Genomic DNA, 19296 nt, shown 5'->3' with positions numbered 1-19296 from the left:
AAAAGTGTTGGATACGAGGCCAAATGAATCCATATTTTAAAGAAAATAAAAGCTATAGGCAATTTAAATCCAAATTGTATAGACTCAATATTAATTTTATAAATATATAAAAACAAAATATGAAATCACTGATTTATTAATAGTCCGACATTAACTTTAGGTGTCTTCTCTCCCTTCTTCTTCAATACCTGCAAAGTTCTCCAAATCTTAGTCTTTATACTCTTTTAATAAAATGTGATTCAGTCCACTATTTCTTTCTGAAATAATAAAAATAATATGTAAAATAATGAGTTGTTGTACTACCCCTAATTTTGAAAATGATACCCTGGGAATTGGATTTTTATGTTCAAAAGATTCAATTTATATCATGTCATGATTAAGGTTGTTAGGAACATTTTCCCACATTTCAGTTTGTTGGTTCTAGAAACACATACAAATAGCATCTTAAAATAAAAGTAAAAACTCAGAGTAATAAGAGACCTCAGAGCTCATGAAGTTCAACTTGTATCTAATATGGGAATATTCTTCAAACAGCTCTGACAATAGTGATTGGGCCTCTATTTGCACATTTCCAATGAAAGGGTATGCATTGTATATAAGGTTTCTATTTTTATCTCGGATAATTATGTTCACTACCAATATTTTGCTTTTTATTGAGGGAAATCTAAATAAAAATAAGTAATATGTTGTGTGTGCTTTTGTTGTGTTAGCCAGGAGCTCTGGAGTACATGTTTTCATCCACCACACTACACATTGTGTCTGTTGAAATAATCTCAGTTGTGGGTTAGCCAATGCAGATACATTGGGAGTGCTGTCTCATTTTATCTGAAAAGTACATTAAAATAATACCTTTTATGTACTTTGTGTAGCATATAGGGTTTTGGAAAGAATTGGATGTTACTTTAAATGGGTAATTGAGGAGAGTTTAACAAAGGACTGTCATAAACTGTGGTCAGAGTTATGAACAACCCATAAGAACGGGTGAAGAACTCTGGGGCTTACAGCATAGCAGAACTCTTCCCTCCCTTAGGCCTGACAGGTACTCAGTGAGCTGGTGTAGGTGTAGGAGAGGGCTGCTTGGCAGAAGCTTTAACCTTTGGGAGAGATCAAGTGGCCAAGCCTCAGGGAGTTAAGAAATTAAATGCCTGCTCATATTATCTTCCTGCCTTCTGATCTCCTGTTGATACCTCTTATTAGTTAAAGGCAACCAGAAGCCAGAAGCAGAATGCTCATCTGATGCTGTCCATACAGATCAACCTCCCTGGGCATAGCGTTAGGCAAAAAAAGATGAAGAGTGGGCAAGAAAATGCAAGTGAAATATTAGCACATAATGTACTGGAAACTATGCTAGATTATTATGATAGCCTCACAGATCACTGGAAAATATTAACATTTAATATATCAAAAACCATAAAAAAAAACAGTTCCTATTTTAATAGTCTTAAAAAGTGAAATTACAGAGGCAATGTAACTACTGATAGTGTAAACCTGATCTCATTGTTTTATGATTAAAATTCTGTTTTGAATGTGTTCCACATAAAACATTCAGCTCATTTTACATTAAATATTGCTAAACATATTGTATCACTTCTAATACCTATGTTCACAAAGAGTATTGAAGTTTTTCTTCTTCAGTGATCATATTGCTATTATTCCATTACTAGTCTTCTAAACCTATTTCACCAATAACTAGAATTCTGCTTTAACTTTCAAATCTTCAGTTGCTGTAATTGGGATCTATAGCTCATAACTTAATTATGCCAAAATGGTTTTCTTTATCTGCCCCAGTATTTCATAAATTAGGTCTCTATCTTGTTTTTCATCTTCTCAAAGGCATGGTTTCTAAGGACAAGAGAATCCATACTCTTGAAAATCACGGAGTCCATGTGACTATTTCTTTAATATCTTACTACAAAGCCCAACACAATTTGCGGCCTGTGGTAAAAGTTTGACATATATCTGCTGAAAGCTACTGAAAGGCTGCCAACACTGCAGAATCAACCCTCTAGCTCTCTCGATTGCCCTCAAACACTTGCCACTCACACAGTGCTAATCATAGAGCTATTATTATTTCATTCTCTATTGAGGATATTTGGCTCAACTTGGACACTGGCCATTGATGTTTTTATCTCACTTGGCCTTTTCAATGAGTTCACTCTCTCAAATTCTGGCCTAGATATAGATGTGCTTGTCCATGAAGCCATCCTCAGAATAACAATGTTCAGTTTGAACACTTTTTTTTTCAAGTCTCTAACATCACCCAGTTCTTCTACTCCTGTCTACGTTTCTTTGGTTTGGTCTTTCCCAGGCTGAAACTATTGTTCTACCTACTTGGTTATTGCAAATCTCATTGAAGAGTGTTAATGTTTTAATTAAATACTTAATAGCTATGATATTTAAATATAGTTTGAAGACATACAAATAACAATAAATAGCACTAATACTTTTGGAGTTCCCTTTGTCCTCTTCTAAAATTCTGTTCCCCTGACCCTACTAACCACAGCACCTAAGGTAACCACTATCCTGAGTTTTGTGATTATCATGTTAATTTTCTTGCTTTCTACACACACACACACACACACAGTGCATATTTTGAGCTTTATGTAAATGAAATAATACTGTGTACAAACTTAAGCAACTATTTTTAATGATGAATATTATCTTCATTAGGTTTATCTATGTTGATGTATGTACTGTAATTCCTTTATATACCAAAAATGCATTTTAACATATATTCTGTTATTTATTGAATTAGCTTTGTAGCTGTCACTCTTCTAGTTCTTCTCCCTGTTAGAGATAAAAGGATTGCCTAGGATAAGACCAAGTTGAGGCCTTACACACCATTCAGTTTTGTGTGAGTGAAGAGAATAAAAATCTAAATGAAGCTTAATGCAAGCACTGGGTAAATTGATCAAATGCAAGGCCAATGATAGACACTGACAAGTTCTGAAGTCACTTTTCCCTATCCAAATAAAAATCTCTAAGAGGGTTAAGAAGGCAATCTTCTGACTCACATTGCCTGCATTCTAGCTATCATCTTGAGAAAGTCTGTTCCTCTTTTTCTTTCTAAGTTTTCTCTTTTGTAAAAGGAGACTAAGCTGATTTATACCTTAAAATTTTTGTTTAATCTTGTATCATATAACCTATGTGAAATACTTTACACCAGAGGTTACAAACAAATCCTTGAGTAATTCTTCCAGGCATTAAACATGTACAATGTAAGTGGAAAACTCAATTGTATAGAGGCCAAATCAAAATAGACATTTTTCTCCTGTAATAAATACATTTGATAAAGCAGGATTTAAAATTAAATTGGATTATATAATAAAACTAGAGGCCTGGTGCACAAAATTCGTGCATGGGGGTGTGTGTCCCTCAGCCCAGCCTGCACCCTCTCTAATCTGGGACCCCTCGACGAATGTCCGACTGCCCTTTTAGATCATAGATAGGGCCTAAACAGGCAGTCGGACATCCCTCTCACAATTCAGGACTACTGGCTCCCAACTGCTCACCTTCCTGCCTTCCTGATTGCCCCTAACCAGTGGTCGGCAAACTCATTAGTCAACAGAGCCAAATATCAACAGTACAACGATTGAAATTTCTTTTGAGAGCCAAATTTTTTAAACTTAAACTTCTTCTAATGCCACTTCTTCAAAACAGACTTGCCCAGGCCGTGGTATTTTGTGGAAGAGTTACACTCAAGGCGCCAAACAGCCGCATGTGGCTCATGAGCCGCAGTTTGCCGACCACTGCCCTAACCGCTTCTGCCTGCCAGCCTGATCACCCCTAACCACTCCTCTGCCAGCCTGATTGATGCTTAACTGCTTCCCTGTCAGCCTGATTGCCCCTAACTGCCCTCCCCTGCAGGCCTGGTCACCCCTAACTGCCCTCCCTTGCAGGCCTGGTCCCTCCCAACTGCCCTCCCCTGCTGGCCATCTTGTGGCAGCCATCTTGTGTCCACAGGGGGGCAGCCATCTTGTGTCCACAGGGGGCAGCCATCTTGTGTCCACAGAGGGGTAGCCATCTTGTGTGTTGGAGTGATGGTCAATTTGCATATTACTCTTTTATTAGATAGGATAGAGGCCTGGTGCACAGGTGGGGGCCAGTTGGTCTGCCCTGAAGGATGTCCTGGATCAGGGTGGGGGTTCCCTTGGGGCATGGGGCGGCCTGGGCTAGGGGCCTGTGGTGGTTTGCAGGTCGGCCATGCCCCCCGGTGACCCAAGCAGAGGCCCTGGTATCTTGGATTTATTTATCTTCTATAATTGAAACTTTGTAGCCTTGAGCGGAGGCCAGGGCAGGCCAGAGTGGGTGGGAAGCTTGGCTTCCTCCATTGCTGGGGAAACCCAAGCCTCCTGCTCGCTCTGTGGCTGCAGCCATCTTGGTTGGGTTAATTTGCATACTCACTCCTGATTGGTTGGTGGGCATGGCTTGTGGACGTAGTGGAGGTACGGTCAATTTGCATGTTTCTCTTATATTAGTGTAGATAATTTCTGCATGTCTTATATAAAATCAGTAGAATTTATTTCAGCAATGAGAAATAAAGTACAATTTTTAAAATCATTCTGAAATCAGATAATTCATTAAGTGGAAGACACTTTTAAATAGAAATAATATAGTATTAAATTCCTTGACAGTCTAATTAATACAAATTTTTCACATTGGGAAAAATTAAATTTTTTACTGATTTGACAAAAAGATAAAGATAACATTTATAATAAGCCACTGTAGTGAGGAAACATGGATGACAAATTGTTTAATGAATATCGTCAATTCAAAGTATTGCTGATGAGTTATTGCAAAGGAATACCTGAAATACTCATTATTTCAGGCCAGGCCGAGGGACCCCACTGGTGCACGATATATATAAACATATAGATGATTATGAATTTTTAAAGCCCATACAGATTATTAATGAAAAAAGAATGGACATTTTTCTAAGTACCCATTTTTAACTTCATGTAGTCTCTACTTACGTTCATTTAAAAATATGTTTATTGATTTCAGAGAGGAAGGGAGAGGGAGATATAGAAATATCAATGATGAGAGAGAATCATTGATTGGCTGCCTCCTACATGCCTTCCTCCTGGAGATCGAGCCTGCAACCTGGGCACGTACCTTTGACTAGAATCGAACCCGGGACCTTTCAGTCCACAGGCCAATGCTATATCTACTGAACCAAACCAGCTAGGGCACTTGTAAACATATTAAACATATGCTTGGGTGAGAATTTTAAAAAATAAATAAATAAGCATGTAATAAGAAATAATACCTCAGATATATTTTAATAAAACATTATATATATTTTTATTTGGCACCTATGAGTATTGGTTTGATTTTTAAAACTGGTAATGATTTATTCTCTTATTCTAAGTAAATATTCACTTTCATACTTTATTTTGTTTATGTTATTTTATATATATATATATATTTTTTAAATATATTTTATTGATTTTTTACAGAGAGGAAGGGAGAGGGATAGTTAGAAACATCGATGAGAGAGAAACATCAATCAGCTGCCTTCTGCACACCCGCTACTGGGGATGTGCCCGCAACCAAGGTACATGCCCTTGACTGGAATCAAACCTGGGACCCTTCAATCTGCAGGCCGACGCTCTATCTACTGAGCCAAACCGGTCAGGGCTATATATTTTTTTTCATATTGAAGGTTTTTCAATTATAAAACCTTCTGGATCCATATAATATGATTTGTACCAGTAACATGGTAATTGCTTGATAAATGTTAGCATTTATAGCATTATTTATATGTATAAATCCTATATAATAAAAGCCTAATATGCTAAGTGTCCAGTCGGCTGGTCGGCCATTTAATCAATCAAAGCATAACATGCTAATGATATGCTAAGGCCACTCGCTATGATGTGCACTGACCACCAGGGGCAGAAGCTCTGACCAGTAGGTTAGCTTGCTGCTGGGGTCCGGCTAATCGGGACTGAGCAAGGCGGGCCAACACACCCTGGAGCCCTCCTGCGGTCCCTCCCTGGCTGAGCAACCTCCTGCATTCTTCCCTGCCCCTATCATGCACCAGTGGGGTCCCTCAGTATATCCGGGACCCCTTGGGGGATGTTGGAGAGTTGGTTTCAGCTCAATCCCACAGGCCAGGCTGAGGGACCTCACTGGTGCACGATATATATAAATATATAGATGATTATGAATTTTTAAAGCCCATACAGATGTTAATGAAAAAAGAATGGACATTTTTCTAAGTACCCATTTTTAACTTCATGTAGTCTCTACTTATGTTCATAATTCAGAGATATTTTCAATTTGCAGTTGGATTATTAGCTTTGTATAGGCATAGATGAATAACAAAAGTAAAGGCATAAATGATTTCAAATCCAGACAGAGTGAAAATAAATAGAAAGTTAAACAATTAGTAAGGATTCCATAACACTAATCACAAACACTATTTGCTTAGAATAATACTCTGTAATTACCTGTACTTATGCATACATATATAAAATTATTAGAGGTCTTTAAAGAAACTTGCAGCAGGGGCCCCACTATTTAAAATCCTGAATTATAAATGTGAAAATAAGCTTTTCAAATATGAATGCATCTGTAGATATATAGTATGACAATTTATGACTAAAAGTTAACATTTTTGAATAAATACCGAGGTATTCTACAAGCTTCTGAGTAATGAGTAAATTTATATTAGAAGTCTATCACCTGAAATTCTTCTACTCATCTTATAAGAAAAAATAATGTCTACCCCACTGTGTTGAACATATTGTCTTGAAAAGAATTGGTATCAATTTTTGAAGCTTCAAGAATGAAGTATAAAATAAAAATACAGCTTGTCAGAAAACCATAGTGTAGCTGCTGTTTATGGTACAAGAGTAGAATAAGAGTTTCATGTTATTAGAGCAGATGACAGTTCAATCTACTGAAAACAATGGCATTTGAAAAGTATTATATCCATGTATTATCTATTTTACATAAAATAGATTTTACATTAATATACACACAGCATGGGTATACATATAATTTAACACTTCAAGAATTAACTCTCTTGTCATTATTCACAATGGAAATTATGAAAAGCAATTTTGTGATAGGTTTAAAATATTTTAAAATGACTATATGACAGTTATGTCATGTTGTTTTATATATCACAAAGTTAGTAATTTGTCACAGCATGAAGCAAAGTGTTATTGCTGGGTCTACTACAAAACATTATCATTTGTTCAAAGTCCTTCAAATAAGGAGTGATTTAGAGGAAAGAATTATAAACTCCAGTGTCAAAAGGCCTGACTTTAAATCCAGCCCTGCCCTTTAAAGCTTTGTGATTTGAAATAAGTGGACTACCTTCTCTGTACCATTTTCTTCTGCTATAAAATTGACAAGATTTGTGTTTAAGTTATATTATAAATATTAAATCAAATATGAGAAGTTAAAGTATGAAAGAGTATTGGCTACATACTGTCACTTTTTTTGAATCCCTTCCACACAATCTCATGGGATAAAATCTACACTAATAAAAGAGAAAGATGCAAATTGACCATCACTTCACTACGTCCACCAGCCAATCAAGAGTGAGTATGCAAATTAACCTGACAAAGATGGTGGTTTACTTTGCATATGCAGGCGCCCAGCAGCCAGGGGCGGGGTGGCCACTTGCACCCATGCCAGCGTCAAGCGGCCTGGGTCCTAGGAATGGGTGTCCTTGGGACCCAGGCCGCTCTGAGCCTGTAGGCCTGCGTGTAGGCCCAGAGTGGCCAGTGTCCCGGAATGACCCCGGCCACTCTAGGCCCATGCACGCAGGTGCCAAGCAGCTGGGGACAGGGTGCGAAGGCGGCGGATGTCTCCGCCCCATTGCCATTTGCACAGGAACTGGTGCCAAATGGCCTGATCTGAGCCTGTAGGCCCATGCGTAGGCCCCAAGTGGCCAGGAGTGGGGTAGGAAAATTCCCAGGACCCAGGCACTCCGAGCTGGTATGCGCACGCAATGATGACAAAAACACCGTTATAGCCTTCTTTAAACTAACAATCTTTTAAAGGAGACAGATACGTAAATCATGAGAAAACAATCCAATGAATGATGCCACGAAAGCAATACAAAAAACAATCCAGTTTACTGGAAACTGGAAACATTTGATGAATAAATACTTATAATTAACATGAGATGAGATTAAAAAGAGCATCTGCTCAGAAATCAGGTATCCAAGAAAAGATTAGCAAGAAATAAATCCAGCAAGGGAACCCAGCAAAGGGCTCCAGCACTAGTAACTGGCTGCAGACATAAACACCAGAGAGCCTGAACAGGTTTTCTTAATGGCACCACAAAAAAGGGAACAGTAACAATAAAAACAAATGGCAGGGTCACCAACTCAGATATGAAAATTGCCAATAAAAAGCAATACATCAGACATTTTAGGAAAGAAATTTTGATTTGGGAATGAATCATAGACCCCGGTGATCACTGAAGCCTGTAATATAATTCTAGAATAGTTCAGCTACTTATTATTCCATCCTATCAGATTTAGAAAAATGACAGGCTGAATGCTTAGCCTGTCCAAGCTATTTCAGAAATTAATTCTAAATATTAAGCCCAAAACTGCAGCAACATATAAGGCAGCATACAAGCTTGCTAAGTCAGGATGGTGACAATAAAAGTTACAAAGGTACTACAGTGCTATAATGAATGTCCAAATGACTTACTAATGAAAGAAAATATTTTGTCACATATTTTCTATAGGTGAATAGCCTACTAACATGAATTTATTTTTGTACTAGGGTTTATGGTCTGACTAAGCATTTGTTATAGGTTAAAAGTTCAACAGCTTCTGTAAAAATATATTTTGCATGCACTTCTCATTGTAGTTAGCTAGCTACCAAATTCCTAGGTATTCTTTTTTTCTAAATTAAGTTCATATTTACATTCAATCAGCATGGCACAGGTCCTTGACCAATATTATAGGCAGTAAAATAATAAATGATATGGATACATTACCAACAAAATTAATGAAAAATACTAAGCTCTACTGTAACTTGAATAGATGAAAAGTAATGCTATCCTGTGATTAAAAATTACATATGAGAATAACTGCACACACATATGCATGCATACATATTCACACTTTATTATTTTATTTAGGAAGCAGGCTTTTTTCTCATTTCATGTGGAGTACATTGGGGCAGATTATTTTATAATCATATAAATTATATTATTTCTTGAGTTAGTAAAGTAACATGTTTTAAATCATTCTAAACAGATGAGAATTTATCTCATTTTAAAATACATTTAAATAATTCCATCTCAACTACTTACTTCCATATTGCAACACACACACACACACACACACACACACACACACACACACACACACACTTCTTTGATTTGTGCCTGCATAGAATAAGCAGAATACAGTCCTAATTTGGTCAATAGCAGTTAATTCAACACATAATTAGATGATTGCTGAGTTGGAGTCTCAACTTTCTGGAAATTGCCTTCTCCTTGCACACCACTAACATCAAAGACCACATGAGCGTGACATGATCTCACTCATCGTCTATCATTATTTGACCAAGGAATGGGCGCCTTATTGAATCTGAGACCATCACAATCACCCCTGGTGAACTCAGATTTACAAGTAAGAAATATTATGTTAGGACTTGTGATAAATAAATCACATTACTGGTTGTTCTTTATATAGAAGGACCAGAAATTCCTTCCAGAGTCCAGAAGAAGATGCCCTGTGACTTGGTTTTCCAATTCCTCCTTGGAATATGCTGAGGTCTTTTAAATAAGCATTCTTTCGATAAATTTATTTTCTCTTAATGTTGTCAATATACAGGAACCAAATTAATTCAAATGGTAAAACTGGGCTTCTGTTTTGTCCAATTATTTGACCCTGTGCAAATATAACCTACCTTATTGTTCTTAAATTTCCAATTGTTATTAAACAAAAATCAGTTATTTTTATCCTTTCTGCACACAATGAGATGAGGCATGCCTGGTCTCAAATCCTGAGCAAAGTTTCTTCTCCAGACTAAAAAAATGATAATCCCATCCCTTAAATTCATCACTTTGCATACCTGCAAGTTTCTTTTATTTACTTTACAGGCTTTATTTGATTGTTGTTTATCTCTCAACACCAGCAACTCACCATATAGTATGCAAAATGCTTCAAACATATTGTAAGCCCATATCCAAGCCCGATAGATGCAAAAGGCATAGCACACTGAAAAGGGATCATTCTAGGAGTTCTGTGACATCTACTACTAGCAAATTTACCTTTGTTTGATTGATTCCAAAAGAAGTACAGCCATTGATAGTCACTAAAAATAAAACAGGAAAAACAAAATTAGCTTCTGAACAAGCACCAGAACAGCCTATGAGGAATTACACTACAGTAACAGATGCTATAATTGGCTTCTTGGATCCCCCTTAAGAAGGACTTATACTTCCAGCTGCTGGGAATGCTACTGAAAGATGATGCTTAGTTGTACGCCATTTCAGGGAGTTGCCCTTGTCTGGAGAGAGCTGTGTTGCTAGTTCATGCCTTCTTCCCAGAGAAGCCTATGTCCAAGGACTTGGTTGATATGAAAGTGTAGGCCCTTCCCCACAATCCTATCTAATAAAAGAGTAATATGCAAATTGACCATCACTCCAAGACACAAGATGGCAGCACCCATGTGGTCAAAGATGGCTGCCCCCATGTGGACACAAGATGGCCACCATAAAATGGCTTGCAGGGGAGGGCAGTTGTGGGCAGTTAGGTGTGACCAGGCCAGCAGGGAGGGCAGTTGGGGGGGCAGGCCTGCAGAGGAGGGAAGTTGGGGGAGACCAGGTCAGCAGGGGAGGGCAGTTGAGGGGGGACAGGACTTTAGGGGAGGGCAGTTAGGGGGGAACCAGGACTTCAGGGGATGGCAGTTGGCAGGGGGCAGGCCTGCAGGGGAGAGCAGTTGGGGGGGACCAAGTCTGCAGTGGAGGACAGTTGAGGGGGACCAGGCCTGCAGTGGAGGACAGTTGGGGGGACCAGGCCTGCAGGGGAGGGCAGTTGTGGGTGATCAGGCCAGTAGGGAGAGCAGTTAGGGGTGACCGGGCCAGCAGGGGAGGGCAGTTGAGTGGGGGCAGGCCTGCAGGGGAGGGCAGTTAGGGGTGACCAGGCATGCAGGGATGGGCAGTTAGGGGCAATCAGGCTGGCCAGGGGTCAGTTAGGCATCGATCAGGCTTGCAGGGGAGTGGTTAGGGGTGATCAGGCTGGTAGGCAGAAGCAGTTAGGGGCAATCAGGCAGAGGCAGGCAAGCGGTTGTGAGCCAGCAGTCCTTGATTGTGAGACGGGTGTCCAACCGCCCATTTAGGCCTGATCCTACCTAATGGGTGTTTGGAAATCCCTCAAGGGTCCCAGATTGGAGAGGGTGCAGGCTGGGCTGGGGGACCACCCCCGCTCCCGTCGTGCACGAATTTTGTGCACCGGGTACCTAGTAAGAAATAACTGTGAAGGGATATCCCCGTTGAAGAGCTCCTCAGGGAGAAGGTTGAAACCTTGCTTTGACTGCACTGCTGCCTAACTTCTCTCACTGCCCAGTCTTGTTTCCATACCTTCCCTCTGTAGGAGCTGATTCTGACTGTACTCCCTAAGAACTTACTGCACTCTAATATCTTTCTCAGAGTGCGCTTCTGGGGAGCCCAATTTGCACCAAATCCCTAGAAGAAAGATGTTAGGGGTAATACAATTATATACACATTTAAGTAAGTAAATGCATAATGGGTAATAATACATACATAATAGCTACTTAATATTTTTAGCTTTTATATGCACTAAATCTTTTCTTTGGGAAATACCTTACTTGCATTATTTTTGAGTTTTGTATGTACATTTATACTACAGATAAGGAAAATTATCTTTAGAAAGTTAGAGCAATTTGTCCAATATGAAATAGTAAGTGGCAGAACTAAGACTCAAAACCCAATACCACTTTCATATGTACTATCTCAGATCTCAAATCAAAGCTAGACTTACATTTCAGAAATCAGACTGCAATGTGCATATGTCCTGTGCCATATTTTTTTTCTTTCCTAAGTTGTTATATGCAAGTCCACAGCTGATTAGAATACTCTAGTCAACATCTAACCAGGGCCAAGAAATACTTGATAATGTGTTTTAATATGCTACTTGATCTTATTTGGGCCTTTTATTACTTCATTTCTTTCGTTAGGGCATCTTCAATGTGTTGGCATTATGTGTGGTCACTATAAAGTTTAAATATTTAGAGATCTAGAATATCATTTACAGAAGGCAGATAAGTAATAGACATAATGGGAGAACAGATTAATCAAGTCATTCATTACCTGGATAATTGGATGCTCACATGCAACAAAAAACACAAAATTTTCTTCTTGACATGTTTTTCAACACCATTTAAGGTAATATTGAAAGATTTTAAGACAGAATTAATAAGGTTTATTATAAGCCTGAGTAATTTAATCAAGATTTAAGCAATAAAAATAGGCTTGAATTCAGATAATTGCTCATTTTTATATATATTTTCCAATTAAAATATAATTAACTTATAATGTGTACTAATAATACATCAAGCCAATCTTAACAAGACTTTCTTTCATTGGTCATAGTGCTTTTAGTTTACTTGAAACAAATGTGTCTAAACACTACAAGCTTTAGTAAGTTTACAATTAATATGTAAAAGTTTAATGTTACCTAAAACAACTGATTGAAAGTAGCAAAATTATTCTTATTCTTAAAGATGTATTTAAGTAAAATTTGTTTTGTTAACTAGCATTAAAAGTAATTTATCACTTTTTTATTAAATTGTTATAAAAAATGTCACCCCATAACTCAACAAATGAAAAAAATGTAAAATCAGTATGTCAAGTTATATATATTAGAGCTACAATCAAACAGTATTTTAAAAATAATAAATATAGGGCTATAAAGAAGTCCTATCCAGAATCTCCTTCTTAGAGGACATGGATAAAAAGATTCCATGTCTTATTAAAGTACTTTAGCAATTAGAATGAAATATTTGTTCTTTTCATTTGGAAGGAAATTATATCCATTTTCCCTTATCAATGCAGAGAAACTGTATTTGCAATATGATCAAATATATCATCTGTCAAGCACAATCATCAAGCTATACAAGCCATGAAATTGGAGTAAATCTGTCTTCTGAAATAGAAAAAAAGAAATATAGAACTATTCTTATATGCTACCTATTGATATTGGCACATGTGCAATGTAGAGAAGGTGTTAATTCTGGGAGTTTCTACATATTTCAGTGCACTTAATCATTGCTCAGCTTATCAAAAGATCTGAAGCTATGGTCAATGAGACTATAGAACTTTACTGAGTTATCCATTTTGACTCAACTGTCAGAAATACCTAGAAATTAGGATGTCTTATACACACAATCTGGGTTAGTTCATTGGAATAATGAAGCATGGCAGCAACCTATAAATGGAATCATGTCTCTGTATATCCAACTTAGATATGCACAGGGTTTCAGGTCAATTCAAGATAGAAAATGATGATTCAGTGTACTAACTAAGAAATTGTAAAATTTCCCCAGGATCTCATAACTAGTAAATATCAAAGTTCATGTACCTTCTAAAAGGAGATATTTATGTTTGAGATTTCTGCTTTGTGTTAACACAATTATTTTAATTACTAGAGGCCTGATGCATGAATATTTGTGCAAGAATAGGCCTTCCTTCCCCCAGCTACCAGCACCAGCTTCCCTCTGGCACCCAGGACCTGGGCTTCCCTCCCAGCCCCAGCTTTGTCTGGAAGGATGTCCAGTCTAATTAGCATATTATGCTTTTATTATTATAGATAAGAAAATTCAGATTGTAGGAGGGAGGCATAAATGCATTGCGTTATTTTTTTAAAAAGATGATATGGGAAATCATGGTCATCTAATGGGCTTAGAAAACCATTTGGCATAAATTTCCAGGTGTTGTTCAGTTAAAAATCAAAAACCTGAAAACAGAAGTAAGCTCTGGACCAGTGGTTCTCAACCTTTCTAATGCCGCGACCCTTAATACAGTTCCTCATGTTGTGGTGACCCCCAACCATAAAATTATTTTCATTGGTACTTCATAACTGTAATTTTGCTACTGTTAATGAATTATAATGTAAATATCTGTGTTTTCCGATGGTCTTAGGCTCTACAGCAGTGGTTCTCAACCTGTGGGTCGCCTAGAGTCTGGACGAATAATGAAGTTAACTTCCACATAATTAATAGAATTTATAGGTGAGATGACATTAGAAGGCCAAGTGAAGACATTATTTAAAGACCAAAACGTGTCTAATAAATCCATTGATACTAGTTTTTAAAATTTTTATTGTTGAAAGTATTACATATGTCCCCTTTCCCCCCCATTAACCCCCTCCAAACTACCCCTACTCTCCACCCAAGGCCCTCACCACCCTGCTGTCTGCGTTATGCATATATGCATCCAAGGTCTTTGGTAGATTACCTCCCATCCACCCACCCTCCCCTGTCTTTCCTCAGAGATTCTGCACTCTATTGACTAAAACCAGTGTTAGCTTTATGCTAACATAAAGCCAACATTGTTTTCATCCATTCTCACTTTTAACATTATCACATTAAAATCCTAACAGACTTAGGAGGTATATACTGTTCTATTTTTATCATTACAGATAAAAATAACTAAAATTAAGAGAGATTAAATATAACAGGATACAAAAATATTTAAGCCTTTATATCACCTATTCTGTTTCCTAAGTAGGATGATTCATTTGCTTCCTCAAGATACCTAACAAAATGCTTCCTTCACTCAGTTTTATGTTGTTTGTTTTTCTACTGATTTGAGTGTTGAGGTAATGTCTGAGTAATAGAATTGGGGAAGTCAAGAGACAGAAAATTGTTTTACATGAGGTTGGAGACACAGATGAGTGAACAAAGAGGGGTTTCTGAGGGTTGGAGGGGAGAGCTGCAGCCATTTAAAAGGGAGCTGCATTGAGGGAAACCAAGAAAGCTGGAAGAATGACCATAATGTGAGAACAGCCATAAAGAGCAGACATTTTGTCAAAAGGGCAGTCACATTCTAAAAGGATTTTTAAGATGTTTTGTGATGTAATGTATCTGATGTTGTTTCCCCAATAATATAGAAAAGGCCTATACATCTCCTCAATGATTTGCATTAGGATAGGATCTTCGTTTTCATATTAATTAACTTAATTAGATTAGGCTTAAATATAACCCAACAAGGCACAAAAGGCTCTTTCATTGTCAATTTCATGAGGAAGTTACCCAAATTCATACTACTAGTAAATAATAGAATTGGCATCCCATTCCTTGTCTAACTTCCAGTCTCTACCATTAAACAATTATCTATACAAGTTTTGTCTCCCATGCTTCTTTCTTTGTTTAAGAATAACAGTCACCTTCTTATAGTGAAAGCTCTGTCCCAGAGCTAAGATGCCAAGAACACAAACAGCACTGACACAACCCAGTTCATCTCTAGATTATTCAAATATTAAATTATCACTACTTAAAATAAATCTTGAATACTTCCTATAACATTAAAACATCCAACTGATCATTTAAAATTACAAATATTATTCTGCATTTTCACTAGCTGGGATAAGGCTTTTGCTATTGAAGATGAACATTCTTCTCCATTCATGAAGGGAAAAACAATTCCAAATGTGGGTAGGCATAAAATACAAAAGATAGTCAATATAATTTCAGGGTGGAAATAGAAAAAATGTTAAATTAATGAATGTTAAAAATCTACACCAGGACAGAAAATAATTAAAACCTCAGTAATATATGAGCAGGGTCTTAAGAATAACCATGATTTTGCCATAAGAAGGGTACTTATAAGTTATTAGAATCCCTGATAAAATATGTACAAAGACATTTGTACAAGTTGCAACATATTTGAAGACTGATGATAAACTCAATGTCTTTTTCTCTGTTGATAAACTTCTTTGGGTTTGACCACTAGATTTTAGCTAAGGTCATTTTATTTACTATCTTACTCCTTACAAATGTTGCCAGCATTCAGAATAATTATTTATACAAGGAATTTTTGTTTACCAGGATTTATGGAGCTTCAGAGAAATCCAGAATGCCTAATCATGTTTGTTTGTATTTTTAATCAAATAAAACAATCAAGGAATAAATAATCTTGTCCAGATTACTAAAAATGTAACATTCTATGAAACTTTTTGTGACTTCTTAATCTTTTCAACATTTTACAATCTTTCAATCAACCTTATACTTGAAACAGAGATTTGTTTTCTCTATTTTTATGTGAAACTTTTCCATTAATTATTGTCTGCAAACTTGAGTCATTTTGATATTGTATAAAAATTCTCAGACCATATTTTGTCTTGATTGCTAAGCTATGGCTTGCTATATAGTATTACATTTCTCAAACTCAAAGAACTTCACATTTCATTTAAAAATCAATTTTATTGTAAGTAAGTCCCTCCATGTTCCTATTTCTAGGAGTAATCTTTCGAATGTTAGTCTGTGCATGGCTGCTTTTCTAGTTAGGGGATGTAAGATGACCCCTCACAGTCACTTGGCTTGGCTTGGTACACCAAATTAGACTTTATGATCATACATATTCATTCTTAACCTCTTTTCTCAATCAACTTAACTATTTCTATATACAATAGGTCCTTGGGTTACGTCGAAGATCCATTCCTATGCCGCGAGGTAACATGATTTCGCCGTAAGTCGGAACCCACCTACATAAGCACCTAGGTCACTCACATGGAACACATACACAGCAGTAATGAAATGACACAGAAAAAAAAATTAAAAGGAATATAACAATTTCTGACCTTTACTTGTGGGAAATAAATAATAAAAAACATAAAGCACATATGTACATACGTTGAAATGATGGAACTTTTTTTTATAAATAAGTGGGAGATGGCGACGTAACCAAGAAATGACATACGTCGAGTCCAACGTAACCCAAAGATTGCCTGTATATTTCAAAAAGAACCTTGATTTTCATAAAACTTATCTAGCCTAATTTTCTCTGAAATGTACAATGTAATAATATAAGCATACATTATACCTCCCCAATATCTACTGGTATCTAGTAAATTACCTTGAAAAAGCAGATGTTCAATAAGTTTGTGCTGATTTTTTGCTGTTTTTCATTTGTGCAATGTTTGTAATCACTCTTTCCTATAGTTCTTTGAGAGCAAAAGGGAAATTGTGCTTCTATGGGTTTCTCAGGAACAGTAAATCTCTCCATTCAGATCATGATTCACACTTGAAGCAGCCAGAGAGTAGTGGAAAGAAAATTGTCTCATTTCCATGTACAGAATGATGCGTTCCTTTTACCCTTCTGACGTTAGAGGATGAAATCATACTCACCACATCTTTGCAAATGAACTATTTTTCCTTGTCTATAGAAATCAATGGAATACACAAAACTACTGGTTGTTCTCTCCTTGGAAAAAAATGTAGAGTGGAGGTTTTTTTGTTTTGTTTAAAAAAAGAACAAAAACAAAACTCCACACACAATGAAACAATAGTTCATTTGGTTCAACTTGTGTCTTGCTACTGCCAGTATAATAAGTACCATTTGTTTAAACCCGGCTTATATCAGGGATTGGGGGAGAGTGTGGATATTAGAATTTAGTAGGGATAACAGCTTTCAATCTTTAGAAAATTCATTACATTGTTCTCAGTGAAGAATTAGACTATATAACTAAAGCGCTTAAAAGAAATCTTGAATAGTTCCTGTAGCATTAAACATCCAACTAATCATTTAAAATTACAGATATCCACATGTATTATATGATTCTTCTATAAGATTACTCATCTCTCTCAATTTATTTATTCAGTCTTTTATTTATGTCACCATAGATTTATGTATATTTATTTTTTACTTTAGCTTATAATCCAGTACTATGTTATTTATTTATTATTTATTCTATTGTTGAAATTGTCCCAGGTCCAGCCTTTGGGAATTCTTTCAGCTTGGCTCCCTGTGTCCCTCTGACACATCCCATACTTTTGTGCTTGGAACACTTTCTTCCTTTCTGGTACTACAATATCCTTCTAGCTATATTGTGTGTTTTCCCTGGCATAGCTCTGGAATCATTATTTAATTTCTTAAAATTAGTTGGTAGGGCTCTGTGCTGAATCTCCACAGAAGCTGTGTTCTCGTATTATCCTGAAGTCGTCTAGAGGAACAGGAATTTTTTGTCTCGCTGAACCTTAAGAGTCAGACCATACATGCACTATTCCAAGCCTGACTCAAAGTTCCTATAGACTCTAATATTACCATATCAATGCAATCTCCAACTCAAATGTCTTCTGTCTCTTGAGAGTCCTTCCTAGTTGTCAGGGTCCCAAGAAGGCAATATATCATGCTCAAGCTGCTGATTTGAAGGCTTTGGTAAAGGAGTATTTATAAAAGGTTAGATCAGGGTTTAATGAAGGATAATACAGTATCCCAGGCCTAGTAAAAGCAGGAAGCTATCGTTTTTGAGTCTCTAAAGGGCAGTGGAGGAAGGGCTTACCAAAATCTAGAGAAAATAACTACAAAGAAGTGCTCCTTAGAGAAAGAAAATAGCAAACCCAATGTAACCAACCCATTCTTGTGGTCTCTGTGTTCTTTCATCTTCAAATATCCTATCAGGAATTTCATTGGCTGAACCCAAGAGAAAGAGAAAGTCACAGGAGGTCTTTGAGGCAGCCAGATTTCTAGGGTCCAAATTACTTAGAGAAGGGTAGAGAGTGGATATAGGTGTATCAGTTAATAATGCGGATTTTGTAATCAAAGAAAACATGATAAATTCAAGAGAAACATCAAAAGTGCTTTATTCAAAGTAATTTCCATCGCTAGCTACACATTTCCCCCATCTTTCAGGTAATTTGTGGATACCGTCCCAATAGAACTTTTCTTGTTTTGGGGCAAACCATTCAGAGACCCAATTTTCTACTTCTTTGTACGTTTAGAAGTGCTGCTCAGAAAGTGCGTGTGCCATCAATCGGAACAAGTGGTAATCTGAAGGAGCAAGGTCTGGTGAATACAGCAGGTGGGTTAATACTTCCCAGGCAAGATCTTTTAACATGTTGGTTTTGCAGTGCGTGATGGTGCATTATCATGAAGCAAAATTACTTTGACATGTCTTCTGGCCCATTCTGGTAATTTCACGATCAAAGGGTGGTTCAAATTGATTATTTGTTGTTGGTAGCAATCAGTATTAACAGTTTCACCTGGTTTTAGAAGCTCATAATACACCACACCTTCCTGATTCCACCAAACGCAGAGCATTGTCTTCTTTCTGAAGCGATTTGGCCTTG

Source organism: Plecotus auritus, assembly GCF_963455305.1.
Source record: "Plecotus auritus genome assembly, chromosome: 2".
In the NCBI taxonomy this organism is placed as follows: Eukaryota; Metazoa; Chordata; class Mammalia; order Chiroptera; family Vespertilionidae; genus Plecotus; species Plecotus auritus.
Note: the sequence above shows the minus strand (reverse complement) of the source record.